Here is a 6,000-nt window from a genome sequence, read left to right on the forward strand (position 1 = left end):
TTCCTACAGAACACTACAAAACTCTACTTGTGTATATTGAGTAGTGCATAAACTAGACATTCACTACACAAACCCTACAACTTTCTTCATAGTCACTACTGCACACATAGGTTTTGTGTAGTAATTCAGTAGTACTTTGTCATGAGGGAACATATGAAACGTAAATCTATCCCTCCATTTAGTATGATACACTATATATACAAAAGTATGATGACACCCCTTCAAATTAGTGGATTTGGCTATTTCAGCCACACAAGTTGCTGACAGGTGTATAAAATCGAGCACACAGCCGTGCAATCTCAATAGACAAACATTGACAGTGGAATGGCTCGTACTGAAAAGCTCAGTGACTTTCAACATGGCACTGTCATAGGATGCCACCTTTCCAACAAGTCAGTTTGTAAAATTTCTCCCCTGCTAGAGCTGCCCCGGTCAATTGTAAGTGCTGTTATTGTGAAGTGGAAACATCTAGGAGCAACAACGGGTCAGCCATGAAGTGGTATGCCACACAAGCTCACAGAACGGGGCCACCTAGTGCTGAAGTGTGTAAAAATAGTCTGTCCTCTACTGCAACACTCACTACCAAATTCCAAACTGCCTCTGGAAGCAACGTCAGCACAACATCTGCTCGTCGGGAGTTCATGAAATGGGTTTCCATGGCCGAGCAGCCACACACAAGTCTTAAGATCACCATGCGCAATGCCAAGCGTCGGCTGGAGTGGTGTAAAGCTCGCCATCATTGGACTCTGGAGCAGTGGAAACGCATTCTCTGGAGTGAGGAATCACACTTCCGATGGACGAATCTAGGTTTGGTGGATGCCAGGAAAACACTACCTGCCCGAATGCAGAGTGCCAACAGTAAAGTTTGGCGGAGGAGGAATAATGGTCTGGGGTTGTTTTTCATGCTTCGGGCTAGGCCCCTTAGTTCAAATGAAGGGAAATATTAACGCTACAGGATACAATGACATTGTTGTCCATGACATGTTGTCCATAAAGAGATTCGAACACAAACCTTGGGGTTGCTAGATGTTCGCGTTATATGCTCACCCATCCAGCCCGACCAACCACCCTCCTTTTGTTTTTGCCTTAAGTAAGGGACCAGTCGAAATTTACACAATTGTTACCCTGGGAGGAAAATGGGGGAGGGTCATGCTTTTTCAATTTCAGTCAGAAGGAGGGTTTAGTATTTTGAATTTAGTCCAGAGGAGGGTCATGTCATTTTTTATCGATTTTAAATGTCATATTGCTCAAGGTTTGAGCATTAGTTGCTTATTATATCTTGACGTGTGCCCGATGATGGCCCTCATCCCTGATTCTCTTCTGGGCGAGCAAAATCAAGTGCGCCTAGTGTGGTCTCAATCAAATGATCCATAGCCTATACAGTAGGCCTAGGCTATACGAAGAGCATGCTCGGAGAAACACAGGGCAAAGACATATTTCCGAGAGAATGTACTTCCTTCCCAAGTTTTTACCTGCTGGGATGGTGTACCTGTATATAAAATTACACAACACTGCATTACACACTGCAGTGGATAGGCATTCCCAGTCATGAGCCCTGGCCTGCCCTGCTCTTGCTGATGTAAACCCTTTTGTGCTGCCTAACCAATGACTGATGTGTATGTAGCACTTCAGGAGGCGTGTGGAAAAGGCCTATATGTTCTGTTTAGTTTGAGAGGGAGAATGCAAAGATGAGATGGAGGACCAGAGGTAAGCTTGCTATTGCTATAATTGATTATAATAAAAACAATATGTTTTGTGGCACATAATGAAGCTATTTATCAAAGTTATTAACCTCGGAAAAAGCATATTCATGTAATTTACATACATTACTATGAAGCGGCAGCTGCGGAGATGGACAGCGCATGGGCGCTGAAAGTAGGCTAATTCATTTAAAAAGTCTTCATTTCAATTTTACTTTAGGATACTAACAGCAAGAGGGCGTTGTGATGGAGCCTATTTCTTCCTATTCAAGAAATAAGCTGTAGGCCTACCTGTTTGACAGACAGAATTATAGTCTACTATCCCTACTAGATTTTGTCAGCCAATTCCTTCAGTCACCATGCACTCCTTAAATATCTACATGTCAGTGATAGGCATGGTATGTTAAGTTAAAACCAGGGCTTGAATTGAGGGGGTATGTAAGGGTATTGTGGCTTTTGTTAAAGAAAATGGCTAAAAGCATAGGCCTACCCCTTGATAGCTTAAGATAAAAAATATATATATATTTGGTTTGTCTATATGACATTGAGGCTGCACTACAACCTTCTATAGCCGAGGAGACAAAAAATGTACTTTGCTTGGGAAGTAATGTGTGATTCTGTCACTATCAATTGACATTCAACATTTCAACAGGCTATTAAACAACATGCTAACTCTAAATCAGTCAGGTAGCCTAAGAAGGAACAAAAATGTATTATTTAGCCTATATTATTTCAAGGCTACAGCCTGCCCATTTAAGAAGTAAATTGTGAAGCATTTTTGACATGCTACAGCAGGGATCATCAACTAGATTCAGCCATGAGCCGATTTATTATTGATCAGATGGTCGGGGGGCCGGAACATAAGGCCTGAGGGGGTGTGTTATATGGCCAATATACCACAGCTAAGGGCTGTTCTTATGCACGACACAACGCGGAGTGCCTGGGTACAGCCCTTACAGCCCTTAGCCGTGGTATATTGGCCATATACCACAAACCCCCGAGGTGCCTTATTGCTATTATAAACTGGTTACCAATGTAATTACAACAGTAAAAATAAATAAATCATTTTGTCATACCCGTGGGATATGGTCTGATATACCACGGCTGTCAGCCAAGCAGCATTCAGGGTTCGAAACACCCAGTTTATAATTACAAATAATTGGTTGACTGCAAGAAGCCCAAACAGATATAATGTTTGACTAAAACATAATCATTTCAAACCTTACTTACATTTGTAAACCCTCTTAGGTCTTAATCCCCCCTATCTGAGATACCTACTGCAGCCCTCATCCTCCACATACAACACCCGTTCTGCCCGTCACATTTTGTTAAAGGTCCCCAAAGTATACGCATCCCTGGGTCGCTCCTCCAGCAAGTGACTGAAATGAGCTGCAAAAAACACTCAAACTGGACCGTTTTATCTCCATCTCTTCATTCAAAGACTCAATCATGGACACTCTTACTGACAGTTGTGGCTGCTTCGCGTGATGTATTGTCTATATCTTCTTGCCCTTTGGGCTTTTGTCTGTGCCCAATAATGTTCGTATCATGTTTTGTGCTGCTACCATGTTGTGCTGCTGCCATGTTGTGTTGCTACCATGTTGTTTTCATGTTGTGTTTCTACCTTCTGTGTTTTCATGTGTTGCTGCCATGCTATGTTGTTGTCTTAGGTCTCTCTTTATGTAGTTTTGTGTTGTCTCTCTTGTCATGATGTATGTTTTGTCCTATATTTTTATAAAAATATATATTTTGAATCCCAATCCCCGTCCACGCAGGAGTCCTTTTGCTTTTCCGTAGGCAGTCATTGTGAATAAGAATTTGTTCTTAACTGACTTATCTAGTTAAATAAAGGTTAAATTAAAAAAATATATGATCATGTGTCTCTGTGCGTGGAAATAAGAATTATTGCATTAAAATCACTTTCAGCTCATTTCCTGGTGTTTACACAGTCTTTAATGTCCAATAATGAGATTCAATTATTTTGGGGGGGCCAAATAAAACCACCCGCGGGCCAAATTCGGCCAACGGGCCGCCAGTTGGGGGATCCTTTGCTACAGGATGGCAAGCGCATTCAGCATTTCAACAACACATCAACAACAGCACTTCAACAACATGCCTATACATTTCACATTAAAATTCTCAAAAACAATAATAATACTTAGAATTAAATAATAGCCTAATGAAACAGTCATTCTTCTCACACCCTGATCTGTTTCACCTGTCTTTGTGATTTGTCTCCACCCCCCTCCAGGTGTTGCCCATCTTCCCCATCATCCTCTGTGTATTTATACCTGTGGTCTCTGTTTGTCTGTTGCCAGTTCGTTTTGTTTCGTCAAGCCTACCAGTGGTTCCCCCTCTGTTCCTGGCTCGCAATTGTTCCTGGTTTCCCGGTGTTGACCTTTTCTGCCTGCCCTCCTGTACCTTTGCCCCACCTATCTGAATTACTGACCTCTGCCTACCCTGAGCCTGCCTGCTGTCCTGTACATTTGCCCCACCTATCTGGATTACTGACCCCTGCCTGCCCTTGACCTGTCTTTTGCCTGCCCCTGTTGGATTAATAAATCGCTGTTACTTCGACGTTGTCTGCATCTGGGTCTTACCTGAAACGTGATACATTCTACAGTGCCTTTGAATTTACTTTTACAAACGTGAGTTTGGCCAGCCTGGTTTGAGGATCATGCGGTGAGCTATGTATGCCTAGTTTGTTCATTTACCCTAGCAGATGCTTTTATATTCCATGCCCTAATCACAGTCAACACAAATCTATTTTGTAAAAACAATATCATGGAATTAAATAGAAATAAGAGCGTATAGGCCTGCCGGTTGATATGTGTCTGCTGTGTTAAAAACCAAATGGCTTTTTCTAAAATTCATTGATGATCACGTACTTCGGTTGTAACTGGTTATATTGCGGTCAATGTTTACAGTTGATAGACAACTTTATCACTGTTTCAAACTCAGACTATCCTCTTCTCTGATTCAGAGGGGTTGGGTTAAATGCAGAAGACACATTTCAGTTGAATGCATTCAGTTGTACAACTGACTAGGTATCCCCCTTTCCTTTCCCTTTTTTAACAATAGCCTGTATAGAAATCAAAACGTCTCCAGTGCTGCAGTATGCGCTCATTCGTTGTTGCTCTGTTGTGGTATTACATTTTTTTTAGAAATGTAGAAATGCATGTAATGCGTTTATAAACTTTATCGGACCGCAAATAAGGTTTTCTTATAATGGAGATCTTTTCACCCCTACCTGTGTCCGCAATGGTCTGCGAATCCACAACCTTCTGCCGTGTATGCTTACAAAACGAACAGTTTCTAAAACAGCATATCTAAGGCTCTGGTCTGTCCTAGGAGTGAGGGTAAACAGTAGGCATGCTCTCTGCTATCCACTTTGTTTTAATTATTATTTTGGGTATAGGGGAGGTTCTTTTGGGTATAGGGGAGGGCCATCCGTTTCAATTTCAGAGATCTGTTTCTTTCAGGTATCTCTCATTATAAATAATGTACAGTCCCTAACCTTCTGTCTTCTGTAGGCCTAACCATACCAAACGTAACATATCATACTAATTTCAGTACCCGGATTTACGTTTACTATGTTACATCTAGACAATGAGTCCAGGCTGGGTATGCGTGTCAAATGTTCCCTTTTCTGACATATCTCATGACATGCAAACATCCCTTTTTATTTTTCATATCGACTTCCCCCTCCAATTCTTTTGCATAATGCTGTTCCTTGCTAGTCTGTTGATGTATTTTCAGGTTTAAACCCATCACAGCTTTTAACCCACCAGACAACAACAAAAAAGTGTCAACAGAACCGAGACAACTAACCCCCCCAAAAAGTCTGAGATTATAAGGTGATCAGACATGGAATATTCTGTAATAGAACATGATCTCTGTCTCTGCAACATCAGTTGGTGGTGGTGATAATGGCCCAGTACATGACAAATGAATAAAGTGCTCAGATACAGTGCTACCCGCAGACCTTTCGTTGTCTGTGATGGTGTTTGAACTTTGGCAAATGTTGTTTTCTTTAACCAAAGGATATCACTTGGCAGTAGAAAACGGAGACTGTAGAAGTGCTTTGTCATAAGGTTTACAAAGAGGCCATGCATTCGAAATCGGTTGTCAAGAATGGAGCAGCTAATGTCCCGCGTTTTAGGGATTCTCAGCTGGGCGATTTCGTGAAGTTACCTCTGCAAGAGTTGACTCAAAAGTTGTGGCTGTGTCCACTTTGACCCTAGCCTTCTGAAACCAGCCTGATCTCACAATTGCTCTGCTTGATCAGGCTAGTTTGACA

Source organism: Salmo trutta, chromosome 6 (genome assembly GCF_901001165.1).
Source record: "Salmo trutta chromosome 6, fSalTru1.1, whole genome shotgun sequence".
In the NCBI taxonomy this organism is placed as follows: domain Eukaryota; kingdom Metazoa; phylum Chordata; class Actinopteri; order Salmoniformes; family Salmonidae; genus Salmo; species Salmo trutta.